Source organism: Trachemys scripta, chromosome 1 (assembly GCF_013100865.1).
Source record: "Trachemys scripta elegans isolate TJP31775 chromosome 1, CAS_Tse_1.0, whole genome shotgun sequence".
NCBI classification, from domain to species: Eukaryota; Metazoa; Chordata; order Testudines; family Emydidae; genus Trachemys; species Trachemys scripta.
In genome coordinates, this window is record NC_048298.1 from 1,379,630 (window position 1) to 1,400,334 (window position 20,705).

At 57.3% G+C, this 20,705-nt stretch overlaps 1 long non-coding RNA gene across 1 annotated transcript; it reads left to right on the forward strand.

Moving 5' to 3' along the window:
• The first annotated feature begins 1,014 nt into the window (after window positions 1–1,014).
• LOC117873689 lies at window positions 1,015–7,226 on the forward strand. The gene is made up of 3 exons (XR_004644782.1): window positions 1,015–1,101; window positions 5,741–5,898; window positions 6,370–7,226. It is a non-coding gene; the product is annotated as an uncharacterized LOC117873689 (long non-coding RNA).
• Window positions 7,227–20,705: the final 13,479 nt, after the last annotated feature.

Genomic DNA, 20,705 nt, shown 5'->3' on the forward strand with positions numbered 1-20,705 from the left:
TGCCACTCCCGGAAGCAGCCAGCACATCCCTGTGGGGGGGCAGAGGGTCTCCACGCACTGCATGTGCCCCGAGTGCCGACTCCGCAGCTCCCATTGGCTGGGAACCCCCAGGGACTGCAGGGACATGCTGGCCACTTCCGGGAGCGGTGCAGGGCCAGAGCAGGCAGGGAGCCTGCCTTAGCCCCGCTGCACCACCGCCCGGGAGCCGCCCGAGTTAAGCACCTTCCAGCTGGAGTCTGCACCCTGCACCCCCTCCTGCACCACAATCCCCTGCCCCAGCCCGGAGCCCCCTCCAGCAACCAAACTCTCTCCCAGAGCCTGCACCGCACACCTCCCTCCCGCAACCCAATCCCCTGCCCCAGCCTGGTGCAAGTGAATGAGGGTGGGGGAGAGTGAGCAACAGAGGGAGGGGGGTGGAGTGAGCAGGGTGGGGCCTCAGAGAAGGCGTGTGGTGGGGCGGGGCCTCAGGGCAGAGGCGTGGCAAGGGTGTTTGGGTTTGTGCGATTAGACAGTTGGCAACCCTATACTCTGTGCCGCACCTGGCACAATGGGGCCCTGATCCTGGATAGGGCATAGGTACTGGAATTATGGGTACTGGGGGGGCTGCCATACCCCCTGGCTTGAAGTGGTTTCCATCATATCCAGGGTTCACAGTTTGGTTCAATGGCTCTCAGCACCCCCAAGATGCAAATTGTTCCAGCTCCCCTGGGATAGGGTCTAAGCAGTACCCAGCATGGCAGGGCCCTGATCCCGTTACAGCCTCTAGGCCCTACCATAATACACGAGAACAACAATATTAAGAGTGAGCTCCCCTCAGGGGGAAGAGCAACACACAGGGCGCAGACAGCCGGTGCATCACCTTTGCTTCTCTTCTCTTCTCAGCCGTGGCGTCCCTCCAGCCTCGTGGTGCCGGAACGTATCTGCCTCAACGGGGCGCACGGATGACAGGTCCTGCCTCTCCCGGTCTCGTTCTCTCTTGGATCTTTTTGCGGTCTGGGCTTGCTGTTCCTCCAATCAGTAGTCAGGAAGCCCTTACCCCAAAAAGTATTTGCGAGGGATAAGGTCAGCGGGGAAGAAAGGCCGGGGGACCTGAGGCCGAAGGTAAGTGGCAGCAGGGTCTTGGGAACGCCCAGTCTCGATTCATAGCTACAGTGGGTGGCTGGGAGAAGGAGACCGCGGCATGCTCATGACATCTGCAAAGGGCACGAAATGGGGAGGAGCCACAGTGAGGCCAGGGAAACCCCACAACGGAGCAGGGGAGCCAGGAGTGAGCAGAAGTGGACTCCACATGGGGGGGGGGGTTTGTGAGCCAGCTGTGGGATTGGGAACCCCACTTGGGAAAATGCAGTGAGCGCAGCAGGAGGGAACTCATTCACTCCCTGGTACATCCCGGGAGAGTAGAGCCCAGCGTGAGTGGCTGGAGACCTGGCAGCAAGGGGGACAGTGAGAGGTTTGTTAGAAAGGAGTCGGACGGGGGATACGGCAGCAACAGACCCCTGGAAGAGCTGAGATCCTGCAGTGATGGGAGTATGCAACCTAGATAGATAGAGGGGGTGTTTGGGGATAGATAGATAGATAGATAGATAGATAGATAGAGGGGTGGTTGGGGGTAGATAGATAGACAGATAGATAGATAAAGGGGTGGTTGGGGGTAGATAGATAGAGGGGTGGTTAGGGATAGATAGATAGAGGGGGTGTTTGGGGATCGATAGATAGATAGATAGATAGGGGTGTGTGTGTGTGAGGATAGCTAGCTAGCTAGATGGAGGGACATCGTATCACAGAGTTGTGAGGTCACGGTGCCCCCCCGCCCATGCACCTCCGGTGGGGAATGCACCTGGCACATTGTGTTCACTACTGGGCATCTCATTTCCTGACAGACCCTGACGAGCTGGGGGGAGTTCAGAGAAGATCCCCAGAAATGCTCAGGAGGCTGGAGGGAGGGGCTAGGGGCAGATTGACCCCACCTGGTGCAGCCCAGTGCTGAGGGGCTGTGTTGGGGGACAGGCCTGCTCGGTGCCACGGGGGGGGGGGGGGGGGGGGGGGGGAGCACACTGGGGGGGGGTTGGGATCGCTTAGGAGAGCTGGGAGGGGGGGGGGACACGGGGGAGGGACAATGGAAACGGAGGATCAGAAAACTGGCAGTGAGATCTATGGGGCCAGGGCGCTGTCTCCCAGGGAAGGGGTGGGAGCCCCATTGCCTGGGCCATTTATGATGATCAGATAGAAAGTTTGAAAAATCAGGACGGGGGTGGGGGGTCAGGGGGCACCTATATGAGAAAAAGCCCCAAAAATCAGGACTGTCCCTATGAAATCGGGACATCTGGTCACCCTAGGACCATTGAAAATACAGACTGCCCTGCGCACTAGTGAACACACACCGGGGGTGGCACATGGCTTCTAGGGAGCTCTGAACCGGGGAACCACAGCACCATGCCGGGCGAGCCGGGGCAAGGGGTGACTGTTGCTGGGGTGGTGTAGAACCTGTGTGCGGTGGGAGGGGCTAGCTGCCCCAGGACGATCCTGGCTGATGCTCGCTACACTCCTGGGCAGCAGCGGCCGCGCTGCTGTTTTTAGCACGCTGGCTCGCTCAGCGCTCATGCCAGTACAGCTCCTGGAGCGCAGCGCAGACACCCCCACTTGGCCCAAAGGAGACCAGCAGCAGCTCCACCTGCTACCTGCCAGTCACACAGCGCCCTCACGCGGACAGAGCCTGGGTGTGACGCGGGCAGTGCCGTATTATTGCCTAGGCCAACAAGGCCTAGGCCTAGGGCGGCAAATTTGCAGGGGCGGAAGCTCCCCTCCGCACCCCGCCCCCCTGCTCCAGCTCACCTCCGCCTCCTCTGCAAGCGCGCCGCCGCGTCCTGTTTCTCTCCCCTCCCAGCGCTTGCGCCGCAAAACAGCTGTTTCGCGGGGCAGGGAGGGAGGGGGAACGCCGTGCGCTGGGGGAAGAGGCGGGGCCAGGGGCGGGGATTTGGGGAAGGGATCCAATAGGTGTAGGGAGGGGGTGGAGTTGGGGCAGGGACTTTGGGGAGGGGGTTGGAATGGGGGCGGGAAAAGGGTGGAGTCGGGGCGGGGCCAGGGTGGCAATTATTTCCCGGCCTAGGGGCGGGAAAATTATTAATCCGCCACTGGACGTGGGGCTGCCGTAAAGCTTCCCTCTGCCCCAAAGCCCACCAATTCCCCTTGCCCCCCGGCCGTCTCCCGCACGGCCTGCGGACCCAGGCAGGGCTCTGTGAGGCTAACGGCACCAGGCGTTCAGGAGACTGGAGAGGGTGGAAAACAAGATCTCCTCACCGGGCCTCTATCTTGTGATGTCTGACAAGTGGTTTGGCCTGGAAACGTCGCAGCCGCTTTAGTCATTTGTCCTCGGGCCTTTGCGGAGTCTGTTTGTGAAAGGCTGGGTGGGGAGTTCTGGAGCCATTCGCTGCAGCTCTTTGAGCGCACCCGCCTGGCCTGCACGGGGTGAAGTCTGGGGACAGCGGAGAACCCTGAGAGCTCCCGCAGTCCCGCACGCACAGCAAACGTCACGCGCCGTCAGACCGGAGGGCAGCACTTCGCCCCCTTTGCACAAGGCGCAGAGCAGCAGCGGATCAGCCCCTTTGTCGGTGGCCCAGTTGGCGTGGAGACAGACAAGCTGACGTGGTCTAACTGGCAGTCCCAGGGCTGTCCCCCAGCAAAGTCATGCAGGGAGTCGGGGCAGAGCAGGGATTGGAAGGCTACCACACTGCATTCTGAGCCCCAGCCGTAAACGGGGGAGAAGAGCAATCCTCCACTGGGATGCTAGGGGGCGCTGTGCTGGTGAAGGTGCCATTTTTCAGAGAAGGTGTAAAAAAGAATTCCCGACCCCTCATCATTAAAGAGCCTCTAGTGGTTTTTTCCCCCCATGAGTAGGAGCAGTTAGCCCCAGTGCCTGGACCAGGCGTAGGTAATTTACCCTCCTCCCCCCGCTTCCCTAAAATCCCCCCGCAGGTTCATAAGAACGGCCAGACTGGGTCAGACCAAAGGTCCATCTAGCCCAGTTTCCTGTCTACCGACAGTGGCCAATGCCAGGTGCCCCAGAGGGAGTGAACCCAACAGGCAATGATCAAGTGATCTCTCTCCTGCCATCCATCTCCACCCTCTGACAGACAGAGGCTAGGGACACCATTCCTTACCCGTCCTGGCTAATAGCCATTAATGGACTTAACCGCCATGAATTTATCCAGTTCTCTTTTAAACCCTGTTCTAGTCTCTCTTAAACACTGTTCAGCTGGGAATGGATGATTCCCCATTCCGTGCTCCACTTGGACACTTTGATTTGCTGATGGGAAAACCCCATTTCCATTCCCGGAAGAGTCTGATGTGTCCACATTGGTTTTCATTCTGGCCGGGGATGAGACGTCAAAATAGCGACGTTTTCCCTGGCCTGGAGAATTCCAGAGCGTTGCAATTCGACATTTCCGATTGAAACGGAACATTCCGACATTCCGGAACCGGCCGTTGGGTTTCCATTTGTCCCCAGGGCTGAGCCACTAGGATGCCTCAGGGGACCCCCAGGGTGCACTGCGGCAGCTCTGCCAGAGGCGGAGACCACAGTGCATCACGGGAAATGTAGTCCAGCGGGGAGCAGCGGGGATCTGACCCAAAATGTGTCCTTTCTCCCCCTGGAAGATTCCACCAAAACTGATCTTTTCCTGAGGAAAAAATTGATTTTGACGAAACACCATTTTCTGACAGGAAAATGTTTCGTTTGGAATATTTCACCCAGCCTGGACAGCTGCCCTGTCCCCACTCAGCTGTGGCTCCATTTCTGTAGCACTTGACAGGATGTACCACACTCAGGCCTGATCTACACTAAAAAGTTCGGTTGACCCAGCTACATCGCTTAGGAGGGGAGGGGGTGAAAACTCCACGCCCCGGAGTGAGAGAGGGAGCCTGCCTGAACCCCCAGTGTAGACAGCGCCAGGCTCCGGGAGGATTCTCGGGAAGGCAGAGTAACTCCAGCAATGGGAGAACCCTCCCGTCGGCGTCGGTAGTGTCTACACTGAAGCGCTCAGACACCCAGTCTCCCTCACACGCCCAGTGCTGCTGCTCCACGCAGACTAGCTGGGGCGTACGGGTGGCGATGGCTGAGCTCGCCGGGCTGTCCCAGGGCTCTAGGGCGCTTGGCCTGGCACAGACACAAGCCTCACACTAGCCGTGCAGCGCACGGGGACGATCCGTGCAGTCAGAACGGCTGAGAACCCAGAGGTGGCCGGTAACAGGCCGGGAAGGCCAGGGCCGATTCGGCCTGGGGAGGCTCTGCACACAAAGCACTCTCCACCATGCCTGGAGCTGCTTCCCTCGCTTCACGCCTGGCTCAACGGACACCCTCAGCTTCAGGGTGACACAGAGACAGGCGCCAGCCCTGGGATCTTACTGTCTAGCCCCGCTCGCGCTTTCTACGGTCTCACACAGCTGGTGAGTGTCACTGTCCTTAGCTGGGGAAACAAAGAGAGAGGGGATTGGCCTCCCAACCCGCACGCTGAGCCTGCCAGGTGACAGCTGCCCCCTCTGCTCCTAGCCCTAGCCCCATTTTACAGGGGGGAAATGGAGGCACGGGGGGGAAGGGACTCTGCCAAGCTCAGTGGCAGGGAGAGGAGTAGAAACCAGGCTGTCCGCCCCCTGTCCTGTCCCCTCAGGCGCGCGATCTCCCCCAGGAAGCCTGTAAGCACAGGAACAGATGCTCTTACTTACCCCCTCTCTCGCCCTGGTGCAGGCGGGACTCAGAGCAGGCTCCCGATGAAGAGATTCGTCCCCCCAAGAGGAAGGAAATCGAGTCCGGCTGGACTCCCCGCTTGCGAAGGCGAAGCTTGTGGTGGTGGAGGAAAGTGTCCAAGCAGGGACCCCGGAGCCCTCCATGGAGTCACAGGCCAGGTATGGTAACAGCGGGCGCTTCCTCCAAGCACCCCGATACATCCCGCTGTGGCCTTGCGGGAACACCTCCCAGGCCAGTGCCAGCCCAGTCCGTCTGGGCCTAAGACCCCAGCGGGTTTCACGGGGAGCCACCCCACAGCCATCAGAGAGGCCTGGCTTTGGCCACGGCTGCCCAGGGCTCCATGGAGGCCGATGGCCTTTGGGATTCAGCTGGGTTTGAACAGCCTGAGTCCGGGGGGGACATGTGCAGGAGCCCGCACAGCGGCTGGCTCTGCCTGAGGCGCATTTAGGGCGTGGCTCCCTGGTATCCCACTCAAGCGCCCCCTCGAGGGCGACACGCCTAGCGGCCCAGGAGCAGCCGGCTCCAGCGGGAAGGCGGGCGGCAGCACGGGGGGCAGTAAAGGGGATCCGTGGGGGCACGTGATGCCCTCGCCCTGTTGCTCACTGATGCTCCACTTACCTCCTTTGCAGGGTTCGCTCTGGCACGGAGCAGAGAGAGGGCTGGGGCCCGATGGCTCCCCAGGACGACGAGACACCCCAGCTGCTCCCTGGCCTGGCTTGCTCCTAGCACCGAGCGGCTGAGGAAGAGGCGTGGGAGAGCGGCTCCTCCAACCAAAAGGAAACGCGAGCCCCACAGCACCCTGCTCAGGCTCCGGCGCTGCGAACTCCTGGCTCATGTTCCCTCCTTCCTCATGTAGCGCCTCCTGTGGCCAGAACAGGCGTGTGGCCCAGGAATGCTGGGTGGGGAGGACGGAGCCAGGGCCTCTGCAGGGCAGCCTGGGTGTGCACGCGAGGCAGCGAGAGACCTCAGCAGGCGTCTGTCTGCCCGGCGCACCGGAGCCGCCCACGCTCCCCAGCAGGGCTGTGTGTGGCACAGAGAGGGGCTTGGCCAGCGCCCAGATGTGGGACCATGCAATGAGGTGCAAGGATAGACAGATGTTGGGCTGTGGGGAGACATCCCTCCCTGCCCGGAGCTGGCTCCGTGCTCTCTGCCAGCCCCCGGAGGGCAGAGTGCTGTGGGAACACCCCATCTACTGGGTCTCAAGGACCAAAATGTCACTGACTTTAAGGCCAGCACTTCCACAGCCTGTGTGCACCCCAGAACTGGACCAGCGGCCGCCCCAGTGCTGAGTACAGAGATCACGTCCCTCCTACTGCTGCTCTGGCCCTGTTCGTACAGCCCAGCATCTCATGAACCCTTTAAGCCACAGCACGGCAGTGAGAATAACGCGGGTAGACAGGATTAGCTCGGGGGACCTGGGTGTTTGCTCCCCTTCCCGAGAAGTAACATCCTGAGCCAGACACCCCACCCCATACACTCCCTGTATCCCCCCCTCCCCCTGTGCCAGCAACCAAGGGGAGAGACGAGAGCCCCATTGCTGGGACACGTATGACTGCACACAGCCTGGAGAACAGACTGCCAGGGACATGCTGTGTTGGGGGGAGAGCTGGTGAAGTAACTTCCCCTCTGCCAGCCAGAGCAGGGACTGGAACCCCGGCCTCGCCAGTCCCACTGTAACCACTAGACCCTCCTTCCAGCCCTGCAAAATGTCTCCTCTCTAGTCTAATGGTGCCTCTGCCAGGGTCCCACACAGAGCTGGTCAGTGGGTGTGTGTCCCTCCTCCACACACACGCCCCGTCCCCTGCACACCCCCGCTACCCACAGGCTGGCAAGATCCGGCCAAGTTCTCACTTGCTAGCTCAAAGTTGGATGCCAAGCAGATTAAAAACACCAGCTCCAATACAACTGTGTTTCCCCTCCTGGAAGCAGATGCCTGGCAGGCATCCGACAGCCCAGCCAGGCCTGCCTTCCATCGGAGCTGTGAGTGCCAGCACTTGGCACCCCAGATGGGCCTCTGCCAGCAAATGGCTTTGCCGGACCAATGTCACATCACGGCCCTTGAATGCATCCATCAGCTTGTCCCCCGCCTGCGATCGAGCGCTATGCAAAGCCTCCCAGCGCCTGGGAGCGCCCTCGGGGGCTGGCGTTCTCCGAGGGGCTGATGTCTCAGAGCCAAGCTGTGCAATGAACGGCAGGGAACAGGGAGCTCTGGGTTACTCAGCCGGACACGTTGGCGGAGGCAGCTTACTCCAGTGCAGCCTAGCATGAAAACCGGCCCAAGGCCGCTGTGCGGTCCAGGCAAAGCAACGTGACTCATGAGCCCCAGAGCTGGCGCGATCTCCGTCTGCGAGCTGGCGAGATGCTCAAGTGGAAAAGATTGCCCTGGGCGGGCAGTTCTCTGCTCGGGAACTTGGCGGGGGAAGACGCCACTGGAGCAGAGCTCAAAGCCCACACCAGTCCATTGCAGCCGCTCAGATGAGGGGAGAAAACCTGGCGCTAGCCAAGCTCCCGTGGTTTGCCTCTTCTCGGCTCGGGCTTTACCATGCAGCCATCGTCCAACGAGCCCACGGGGCCAACGGGCTTCTGGGCCAGTTGCAGCCTGGGTAAGTCGGAGCCGCTCATGGGGAAGTCACTGGGCCAAATTCAGCAGATTCACGTTCATGTCAGGTCAGATTCTGAGCGCCCTCCTGCCAGCGTAACTCAGGGACAACGCCATCAAAGCCGAGGGAGCTGTCCTACTGCCCAGCTGGTGGGTGCTGGCCCCGCTGGGCCTGATTCGGATTTCAGTGACACCAGCACACATCTGGAGTAACTCCAGGGACGTCAATGGGCCAGATCCTCAGTTGGTGCGGATATGACTCTCTTGCCTGCAGCGGAGCTATGCCCGTTTACACCAACAGGTGATCTAGAGTGACTCTGGATTTACACCAGCGTCGCTGAGATCACAGTCTGTCCCAGCCAAGAAATCAAGCTCAGATGGCCCGATTCACCACTGCAACACTCTGGTTTGACACGCGGCTGGGATCAACCAAATACCGCTGGGAAACCAAGCCCAGAATTCCCCCCCTTTGTACAGGTGCCAGGCAGGCCAGAACCAGAGGCAGTGACAGTGCTAAAAGGGGTCGTCCCCGCTCCCGAGGGAGTCCATGGCAACTGCTGATTTCATGGGGCCTGAGATCTGGTGAAGGGAGGGTAACTTCCATGCTGAGGAGGGGTGAAAGACAGCTAGCAGCCCCCCCGTCGACCCACCCACGTGCACCAGTACACGCCCGCTGCTCTGCAGCGCTGCAGGAGACACACACATAGCTGCTGTACATCCCCTGGTGCGCTTGGCTTATGCTCACACCCTCCCCAATGCGCTAGGGACAAGTCCAGCCTTGATGTGTCCCTCCCTTTGACGCCAATGGGCATTGCACGTGCTAAATTCGGTCCCTCGGCAGGTTCCCCCTCCGCCGCCGTACCCAATGGCAAACTGACTCCAATGCTCAGCCACTTACACCCAATTTGGCACCCAGGGCTTTGATCCTGAGAGCCACTTGCTAACTGTGTGTTACGTTCACACACACACACATCCACTAGTGCCTGGCCAATGTGAAGAATAACAGCTGACTGTTGCTACACGCTAATGGGACTGCCGGCGTTGGTCAGCTTTGTCCCCGGGGCTCTAGGCACCAGGCTGCGCCCCTGCGCGGGCCAGGCCCAAAGCGCGGCTGTGGACCTGACATTACCCCTCTGCCGGCTCTGGGCCCTTGAACATCGCTGAAGAGGCTGGTTCTCTCCTCACTTACCCTGTGCGCCCGCCAGCCCGTTGATCTCTCTGCTCTAGGCGGTGCAAGCGAGAGGTGGGCCAGGTGCTCGGGGGCAGCTGGACAAAGGTTTCAGCACCGAAGGAGCAGGAGAGGCACCTAGAGGGATTTTCAGAAGCACCTGGGTGCCTAACTCCAATGGGAGGTGAAAAGACCAACAGGCGCCTTTGTGCACCTAAATCCCTTTGTCCATCTGGCCCCGAGCAGTTTCCTCCTTAGCCCTACGTTTAGAGCTGCCTGAATTATCCATTGCAAACAATTCCCACCCCCCAGTTTGGAATGGCGCCCACCTCAGAAGTGCTTTGCAGCCACGTTTAGCGGCGGGATGTGGCTGATCAGATCACCCGTTGGATAAATGTTCTCCATCCATGACAGAGACAGGTGTTCATTCTTCAGCGCAATCCGATTGGCTGTCACCTACCCGCACGGGATTTCTGTTCCCCGCCCACACTGCTGTGTGCGTGCAGCCTGGTTGCTGCTCAGGGCAGGGACTTTACTCTGGTCTTGGCCCTCGTGTGCTGGAAATCCCTGTGACCGGTTACGGTGCTGCCAATAATCCGGCGTGAGGACCAGCCCTTTCATGGTGTCCCCCGGCTTCGCCCCCTGCCTTGGCAGCATGTTGGCGAACCACAGCGCAGCCGGCAGCACTCACGAAGCACCGGGGCACCCGCCAGATGGCAAACAACTGCAGCAGGCCCTGCCAGAGCTGCACCCGCGAAGGGAATCCCGGCTTGTCATGCTGGACTGGCCCTCAGCGAGGGACGGCCACGTGCCCCCTCGCCCCGCGGCAGACAGGGGTTGTTCCTGGATCCCGGGCGGTGAGGGAGCAGAGCATGGGCACCCGCTGGGTTTGATCTGATCTCACTGCAGGCCTCAACCAAGGCCTGGTGACATCAGTAGGGACTTGCTGTGACTTCCGTGGGCTTTGCCTCAGGCCCGCAGCCAGCAGCTGGGGCGGGGTTATACCGGTGCGGCGTGAATCACAACCAGGTTCCTGTTGCCCAGGCCGTAGCAGGCCTGGCTGGAGGAAGGGGGCTGATGCCAACGCCCATCCATGGGTAGAGGGCAGTGCTTAGCCGCCAGGTGGTTGTCCTAAAGGAGCAAGTATTCAGCGAAGGACGTGTGGGCCCTGATTCAGCCAGGTGCATGTCACTCCAAGCCCGGGGCCTTCGTCAGCCTTGGGTATCACAACCGCCCACTCGCTCGTCGACCCTCGGGCCCCCAGAGCTGGACCAGGAGCTGCTACGGCTCCCGCTGTGCCACGGAGACACTCCCTAGCAGCTGTGCCAAGCCACCTCCTGTGTGGCTCAGGCACCCAGAGCCCCGAGCAGCGGGTTACCCAGCCCAAAGGCTGCCCCACTCCGCGGGCTGCGGGGGGGCTCAGGGGATGTCACCATCAGGCCACGTCTACACCAGCACCCAGCCATGGCTCTGGGTGCAGGTCGGAGCGCTCTCGCCTGCAGGAGGGAGTGACCGGTAGAGACCGAGGGGCAGCAGAATGGAGGAGAGGCGGGAGGAGCTGTGCTAATCTGGGCCGAGCTGAGAACCTGCGCCCACGGGATGGGCCGGTAGGAGCTGGGCCGAGCTGCTCTGGGCTGTGGGTCCTGCCACCCTGGGCCGGGTCAGTCTGGGCGGGCGGCCAGGCCAGGCCAGGTGGGGCCGTGCTGAGCTGGGCCGGGGCGGAGACCCTCTCTGCAGAGCTCACCCCTTGTGCCTTTCCCTTCCCAGGGGAGGGCGACGCGTTCGGGGGCTGGTGCTGCTGCGGCAGCCGGAGGTGAAGGCGTAGCTGGGGCAGGCCGTCCGGATGGCAGGATGGGGAGGGGAGCTTGTGACTCCCGTGCAGTTTTCAGATCCCCCCGTCTGGCCCTAGCTCAGCCCGGGGCCAGGCCAGGGGAAGGGGGCCGGACTGACAGCCTGGGACATTCCAGGCCAGAGAGCGGGAGATGGGCGAGGACCAAAGGAAACCCAAATGCTCTGTAGCCAGCAGACTGGGCTCTGGCTAGTCAGGAGTCGCAGCTGCCAGGACTGGGCCCTTCCCCGGGTGGGTGAACCTCCAGCCAGTGCCACGCTGCCACGCAGGGGGATTCCTTCCTGACCCCCGCTGTGCATCGCTTCCCAGCCTGAAGCTTGCGGGTTGAGAGCCCGAGACTGTCCGGTCCCCAGGGCACCAGGTGGTGTCAGGCTGCAGAACAGTAGCTTCTGGGCCACTCACCTCCGAGCGCTCAGCCCCGGGGCCGGCTGGGGCATCGCAGCAATCCCCAGCCAGTGCAATGGCCCCTTGGGGCCAGAGGTCAAAGCAGCACGACCTGCACCGGGGGAACCGGTCTGGTACAACAGGCACCTCTGCTCCCCTGCTCCCGGGCTGCAGCGAAGACACTGGTCCAGCAAGCGACATGGCAGGGGCACCGTGGGTTCGTTCAGTGGATCCTAAGCCACAAGCCTGAGAGGGTCTTGCGTGCCCGCCCCCAGGGCCAAGCACCTGCTTCCCTTCCCCAGCCCGGGGGGAGGCCGGAATTAACCCCACAAACACTCTGCACTCAGCTATAAACCAACACAAAAATGGTTTGGAGGCCTTCAGTGGGGAGTCCCACATCCCCTCCCCCCCAGCAATAAGACAGAGCGTTGAGTCTCCAGGACTTAGATATACAGAGGGACCCTCTCCAACCCAATGAAGAATCCAAACAGCCCCCAGTCTCCCAGTCCGCTGGTATCTCAGGAGGATGCTAAACAGCAGGTACTGAAGTTTGCTACTAAATGTTTGAATCAGCAGGTTCAGATAACTTCCATCCAAGAGTTTTAAAAGAGTTGGCTGAGGAGATTGCTGGACTATTAACGTTCATTCTCAGTAAGTTACAGACTATGGGAAGAAAGCCAATGTGCCAATATTTACAATGGGTAAATAGGCTGGCGTAGGGAATTATGGGCCTGTCAGGATGACATTGATCCCAGGCAAGATAAAAGAGCAGCCGCTACGGGACAGGGAGTGCCGCGGCCCCGGTTACCCTGCCAGGGCGCGCCGTGGTCCCGGTTACCCTGCCAGGGCGCGCCGCGGCCCCGGTTGCTGTGGGTACGGCAGAGTCTTTGCCCGACCCAGACCCTCAGCATCAGCAGGAAGAGCAAACACTGCCAGTGGCCCCGCTGCCAGGAAGGAGATGCCAGCACTTTCAGGTTCACACACGGGACCCGTGGTGGCTGCAAACAGCCCTTTGAATTTGATGCTGCCGCTGTGGGTGGCAACGTGATGGGAGGACGTAGCCTAGGAAGTGAGCGGTTGGGGCTTGCTCCGGCGAGTGGGGCGTGACCGCAGGGGCAAACGAGGGGGAGAAATAGGTGGAGAACTCTGTGGTGCGGCTACAGTCGCGGCAGTGTGTCAGCCAGCACATGCTGGGGAGTGCTCGAACACGTCTCCCCAGAGGGCCGTGTAGCCGTGCACAGCTGCCTGGGTCCAGGGAAATGGGTCTGTGCTGCTGATCAAATGAGCGCCCGAAAGGGTTCTGGAGGCATGCGCCCGGCTGCGGGGACTGGCAGCAGGGGGCGGCGGCTCCCCGATGAGACCAGTTCCCGTGCCTGCTGAGCCACGTGCGGACTGGCTGAGTGCACAGGCGACGCTCCCGGGCCCAGGCAGGAAAGTCCCGAGTCGCCTGGGGATGTGGCCGGGGGGAGGAATACACCTTTGCGGTGCGCTTGGCCACGTCCTGGTACAAGGGCCAGGTGCTGCACGTACCCCGCTCTTTCATGGGAGCAGAACGGGGCGGGGGGTGTCCGTTACATGGGGTGGCTGACCAGTTTGCTGCCTCTTGCCAATGTGGGGAGTTGGGCCACTCAGCAGCTGAGTGCCCCCGTTACACCAGCCGTGCCCGGTGTAGGAACCGCGGGCACAGGGAGGAAGGATGTGCCAAGGGAGCACTGCAGGGCTCTGCGGGAAGGGAGTTGTGGAGGGGGAGGAGAGCAGTTGGTTGCTATGCAGTAGCTAGGCGGTTAGAGTGCATTTACATATAGGAATTAAGAAATGTGTGATGCAGTTTATTAATATTAATGACTAGGAGCCTGGTTATGGACACCTGGAAGGCTACCTATGGGTAATGGGCTGGGGTTGATTTTGTTATGGTCATGGAAGGTGGTCAGATACAACTAGGTAGCCAACAGGGCACATCAGAGTGGCGTATAAAAGACTGTTTTCTTCCCTCTTTTCAGGTTCCGCTGGCCCGGTATCAGCCGATGCCTGGCCACCTGTGCCATGCTCCACAAGCCAGTTCGGCGCCTCCTCGAGGCTGTAGGTATGAAATGCCGCGCGGGGTACATGGGCGAGTTCTCTGGATAGCTCTGTGCTGCTGAGTCGTTGAGGGTAGGAGAATTGTCTGGGTTCTGCGTAAAGTGATCCTGGGATCTATGCAATTCCCTTGTAAATTACGCCAAGCCCTTAAAGAAAGGGCAGCGCTTCCGGGCGAGCCTCCTGTGGGGAACAGCCAGTGTGAACTGATAAAAGAGACGGGGGAGCATCACTAAGCGGCCGGCGAGTGTGAAACAGACGGCGTCACCATTTGTCAGGGCTACGCAGCGCACCAGCATCTCCCGCGGCACCCCCATTGTGCTCGGTAACCTCCGTGGAAATGTACCATTTTCTCCCACACAGCTTCCGTGGCCTAATCTCCGTCGCTGGCCTCCAGTTAGTCTGGGAATTGTCTGTGCCGAGGCGGCTGCGTCTCCTGTCGAAGAACCCGCCCTGGAAAGGAGGGGCGGTGCGTGGGAACTGGGAGATTAACCAGCTGGGTGGCCATTCAGACCTGCCACTTTCCAGCGCCTGCTCCCAAAAGGGCTAACGGACAGGACAGCCGAGCGGCAGGACTGTGAGCAGGGTCACGTGGCCCCACAAGACTTGGGCCCCCTCATCTCGCAGTCTGAATCTCCTGTGGCGCTGAGCCCATTTCACTCCGGTTACCTGGTCCTTGTGTTTTGCTAGCATCCACCTGTGCAGCTGTGTCCATGGTGCCCATCACCCTGGTATCTGGGCTCCTTCCCAAAACAAGGAACAGCTCCTCCAGGCTCCCCCTGCAGCTCGGGGGGGGGGCTACTCTGAGCCTTAGAGAGCCCTGGCTCCAGAGCATTCAGGGGGCCTGGGGCAAAGCGGGGGAGCGGACATACTCGCTGGGCAGCGCTCCAAGTCTGCGGCGGCAGCGGCGGGTCCTTCAGTCGCTCCGTGTCTTCGGCAGCACTGAAGGACCCACCGCCGAAGACCCGGACCGCCGCTGGGTAAGTAAAAAGGCGCCTCTAGCCAGGGAAGGGATTCTCGGCCGGGGCTCGTGGGGCCCCTGCGGGACCCGGGGCAAATTGCCCCACTTGCCCCCCCCCGGGCAGCCCTGCTCCCAGGAGCTGCAGGAACTTGGCACCTCAGTGAAATCAGGGAGGCAGGAACAGAACCCCGGTCTCCCGAGGGCCGAGCCCACGGGCCCACCCCTGCAGTCTGGCCCAGGGCTCTGGCGCACACACACTCACCCTCACCCCCACCCCTGACCCCCACGAGCTCACACTTTAACCCCCGTGGAGCCCCCAAGGGGACCTCCAGAAGCAACACCTGCTCCAGGGACCACAACCAGAGTCACCCTCCTACACAGCCCAGCCGCTGCCAGAGCACGGCACAAGGTGGGAACATCAAACTGAGGGATCTGAGCAAAATTGGAGGCAGGCCCCCCCAGGCCTGGGGCCTCTGCCCTCTGCAGACCCCTCACAGCAGCAAGCCAAGGAGGGGGGAGGGGGTATCCGAGTCGGACTGTGTCCGGTCACCCTCCCCACCCCCAGCTCTCTCCTGCAGCCTCCCCATGGTGCATGCCCTTCCCATAGCTGGCTGGGGAAGAGCAGGGAAACGCAGAGAAGAGAGAAGCTAAACACCCTCTCTGACGTCCCAGTCTCTCAACCACCTGCGGGGAGCGGGGCAGGGAGGCACCACCCCAAACCGCGAGGCAAAGGTGGGGAGCAGGCGGGGCGCTGATTTGATCTCCAGGGCTCACCAGGGATGTTTAAGGACTAAACGGCAGCGCAGTTATTGGAACCTGAGATTTGCTTAGTCCATGAAAAGCCCCTTCTTCTGATCATAAATCCCCAGGCGGGAAGCAGAGCTGCCAGCCGTGGGGAGGCGGCGGATAGGGAATTAACCAGTGCGCTCGGAGCCAGGGAAGTGTGGAAGGGGAGAAAGGGAGCCGGGAGGAAAGCAAGGAGGCCGGTTGCAGAGCGCGCATTCTCAGTAGCCTGCCTTTCTCGCCTCTGCGCTGGGGGCTGGCGCATGGGAATGGCCAGGCAGATCCGAGCCGACGTCCACCTAGCCCAGTGTCCTGTCTGGCCAGGGGATGGCGTGATACCCCCACAGATAATTCATCCCCCACATGAGGCCTCGTCCAGAGCTCTGAGGCAGGAGGTTGAAGATCCCAGCCAAGAGCACCTGTTACCCACACACTCTGGGCACCCGCCTTTCCTCAGTTCCTAGGGCTCAGGGCGTAATCTGCGGGTTTGCAGGATCTTTCTACCAGTGAACGAGCCTTACACGGTAATATCCTTATCCTCTATTTCCGTGGTTCCCAAACTTTAACAGCCTGTGAACCCCTTTCACCAACACGTCAAGTCTTGCGAACCCCCTCCTAAAAATGAATATTTCCAGGGATTTTCTCCTTCACCTGAGTATAAATTATAAAAGCAGTGATCTTGGAAATATAAAATTTGTTTTTATGACAGGCTTATTACACACTATTTATTATTAATTATTATTTAGCATGACAGGATTTTTCTTACATTATGAAAATGGCAACACTCTTCCAAGATCTCACTTTGGTAGCTTGTATCACTTTGAATAAGCCTGTTATAAGACAAGGCTCCTATATTTCATCAAGGAGTATCAGATGTTAAACAGCAGGAAGGTATGTAAGAAGCCAACTCAAAGAGTTCCTCTTATACAAGCATTCAGGTCTTGAGCAGTTCAAGCAAACAACGCACATTACAACAAAGCTTAAACTTGTTCTTCGTAATAATTTAAAAAACAATCCTAGCTGCTGATTTCATTTTAAAAATAGCAAAAAATATCCACCTCCCTTTCCATTTCTTATAAGGAGTCTTGGAGTTTAAATCTCCTCCGTGTGATAGACACGCTTGCTTTGATCTGTTGAGCTCTTGGAGGTCCAGGGGCTCCGTGCTGCTGGCCCCATGCTACCCGGGGTCCCTAGGGACAGCTCTGTCAGTAGCTGGCCCAGCCCAGCCTGGGCACTGACGGGGAGCGCGAGGTGACCGCCGAGCCATGCCCCCCAGGAGTCGCAGTGTAGACGTACCCACGGAGCTTATTTATCATAGAAGCTTCTATTATTTTTTGAGTATCAGGGTAGCCGTGTTAGTCTGTACCCACAAAAACAACAAGGAGTCCAGGGGCACTTTAAAGACTAACAGATCTGTTAGTCTTGAAGGTGCCACCAGACTCCTTGATAAACAGAAGAGGCCTCCATGTTTATCTGCTTTAACCTTGTCAGTGACTCTCTGGTTTCCTTTTCCTACGCAGTCCATCTCTACATGCGTTGTCCTTGGCGTGAGCTCTCCAGTGGAACTGACCTGGGGGAAGTGTCTGGTCCTGTGGGCCTGAGAGGAACCTGACGATTGGCGTCAGGGCCCTGTTATCACGAAGGTGGCGAGGTAGCTCGATACCCACGGGGACTGTCTGTGACTCCATGGTTGTTACAGAGCCTGGAAGTACAGAACTCACGCCCTGGCTGGGTTTTCACCCTGGTTCCTGCCGGCCTGCCCTGGGGTTGCACCCGCACTCACGAGCCGCCGCTGGACAGCGTGACACCAGGGATGGGGAGACAGCTGGCTGGACAGATGAACGGATGTGTGTTTGTAGGGATGGACGGACAGACCCTCTGCACACAACTGAGGCGGTTTATTCCCTGTGCATTTCCCCTAATTCCCGCTCGGGAGCTTCCCAGCATGGAGACCTGGGAGATGGGTTGGAAACGAGAGGGAGTGTGGGCTATATTGGCAGAGAGAAAGGAGGGTCAGGACAAAACTGGGAGGCAAGATCGAACCAGTATCTTAGATGCCTCTATACATATGCGAGAAGTATGGGGAATAAGCAGGAAGAACTGGAAGTGCTAATAAATAAATACAACTATGACATTGTTGGCATCACTGAAACTTGGTGGGATAATACACATGATTGGAATGTTGGTGTGGATGGGTACAGCTTGCTCAGGAAGGATAGACAGGGGGAAAAGGGAGGAGGTGTTGCCTTGTATATTAAAAATGTACACACTTGGACTGAGGTAGAGATGGACATAGGAGACGGAAGTGTTGAGAGTCTCTGGGTTAGGCTAAAAGGGGTAAAAACCAAGGGTGATGTCATGCTAGGAGTCTATTACAGGCCACCTAACCAGGTGGAAGAGGTGGGTGAAGCTTTTTTTAAACAACTAACAAAATCATCCAAAGCCCAAGATTTGGTGGTGATGGGGGACTTCAACTATCCGGATATATGTTGGGAAAATAACACAGCGGGGCACAGACTATCCAACAAATTCCTGGACTGCATTGCAGACAACTTTTTATTTCAGAAGGTTGAAAAAGCTACTAGGGGGGAAGCTGTTCTAGACTTGATTTTAACAAACAGGGAGGAACTCGTTGAGAATGTGAAAGTAGAAGGCAGCCTGGGTGAAAGTGATGATGAAATCATAGAGTTTGCAATTCTAAGGAAGGGTAGAAGGGAGAACAGCTAAATAGAGACAATGGATTTCAGGAAGGCAGATTTTGGGAAGCTCAGAGAGCTGATAGGTAAGGTCCCATGGGAATCAAGACTGAGGGGAAAAACAACTGAGGAGAGTTGGCAGTTTTTCAAAGGGACACTATTAAGAGCCCAAAAGCAAGCTATTCCGCTGGTTAGGAAAGATAGAAAATGTGGCAAAAGACCACCTTGGCTTAACCACGAGATCTTGCATGATCTAAAAAATAAAAAGGAGTCATAAAAAATGGAAACTAGGACAGATTACAAAGGATGAATATAGGCAAACAACACAGGAATGCAGGGGCAAGATTAGAAAGGCAAAGGCACAAAATGAGCTCAAACTAGCTACAGGAATAAAGGGAAACAAGAAGACTTTTTATCAATACATTAGAAGGAAGAGGAAGACCAAGGACAAGGTAGGCCCACTGCTCAGTGAAGAGGGAGAAACAGTAACAGGAAACTTGGAAATGGCAGAGATGCTTAATGACTTCTTTGTTTCGGTCTTCACCGAGAAGTCTGAAGGAATGCCTAACATAGTGAATACTAATGGGAAGGGGGTAGGTTTAGCGGATAAAACAAAAAAAGAACAAGTTAAAAATCACTTAGAAAAGTTAGATGCCTGCAAGTCACCAGGGCCTGATGAAATGCATCCTAGAATACTCAAGGAGCTAATAGAGGAGGTATCTGAGCCTCTAGCTATTATCTTTGGAAAATCATGGGAGACGGGAGAGATTCCAGAAGACTGGAAAAGGGCAAATATAGTGCCCATCTATAAAAAGGGAAATAAAAACAACCCATGAAACTACAGACCAGTTAGTTTAACTTCTGTGCCAGGGAAGATAATGGAGCAAGTAATTAAGGAAATCATCTGCAAACACTTGGAAGGTGGTAAGGTGATAGGGAACAGCCAGCATGGATTTGTGAAGAACAAATCATGTCAAACCAATCGGATAGCTTTCTTTGATAGGATAACGAGTCTTGTGGATAAGGGAGAAGTGGTGGATGTGGTATACCTAGACTTCAGTAAGACATTTGATACGGTCTCGCATGATATTCTTATCGATAAACTAGGCAAATACAATTTAGACGGGGCTACTATAAGGTGGATGCATAACTAGCTGGATAACCGTACTCAGAGAGTTGTTATTAATGGTTCCCAATCCTGCTGGAAAGGCATAACAAGTGAGGTTCCGCAGGGGTCTGTTTTGGGACCGGCTCTGTTCAATATCTTCATCAACGACTTAGATATTGGCATAGAAAGTACGCTTATTAAGTTTGCGGATGATACCAAACTGGGAGGGATTGTAACTGCTTTGGAGGACAGGGTCATAATTCAAAATGATCTGGACAAATTGGAGAAATGGGCTGAGGTAAACAGGATGAAGTTTAACAAAGACAAATGCAAAGTGCTCCACTTAGGAAGGAAAAATCAGTTTCACACATACAGAATGGGAAGAGACTGTCTAGGAAGGAGTACGGCAGAAAGGGATCTAGGGGTTATAGTGGACCACAAGCTAAATATGAGTCAACAGTGTGATGCTGTTGCAAAAAAAGCAAACATGATTCTGGGATGTATTAACAGGTGTGTTGTGAGCAAGACACGAGAAGTCATTCTTCCGCTCTACTCTGCTCTGGTTAGGCCTCAGCTGGAGTATTGTGTCCAGTTCTGGGCACCGCATTTCAAGAAAGATGTGGAGAAATTGGAGAGGGTCCAGAGAAGAGCAACAAGAATGATTAAAGGTCTTGAGAACATGTCCTATGAAGGAAGGCTGAAAGAATTGGGTTTGTTTAGTTTGGAAAAGAGAAGACTGAGAGGGGACATGATAGCAGTTTTCAGGTATCTAAAAGGGTGTCATAAGGAGGAGGGAGAAAACTTGTTCACCTTAGCCTCTAAGGATAGAACGAGAAGCAATAGGCTTAAACTGCAGCAAGGGAGGTCTAGGTTGGACATTAGGAAAAAGTTCCTAACTGTCAGGGTGGTTAAACACTGGAACAAATTGCCTAGGGAGGTTGTGGAATCTCCATCTCTGGAGATATTTAAGATGTTGTACTTAAAGTACTGCACAGGATCTTTTCAGGGGGAATAAGGCAAAACGCCACATTTATTAGTAATACTTGTATTCATTAACAATGTATCATATGCATATAATATATATTACACTTACACTCACACACACACACAAACACACTCCGTCTTGTCGTTACCAATTAGTTGCTCCCCTTAACTTCACTGGCCAGGTGAGTTAGATGGGGGAGGGGGTGGAGCCGGGCTTCTGCCGATCCGGATCGATGCTCCCATGTTGACAAGACGAGACCCGGGGTCCTCTGCAAGACACCTCACTTTTATAGCAGCTTTCCTCTTATGCAAATCTATACCAGATTCAAACTCTGTGTCCATTGGTCCTTTGTGCTG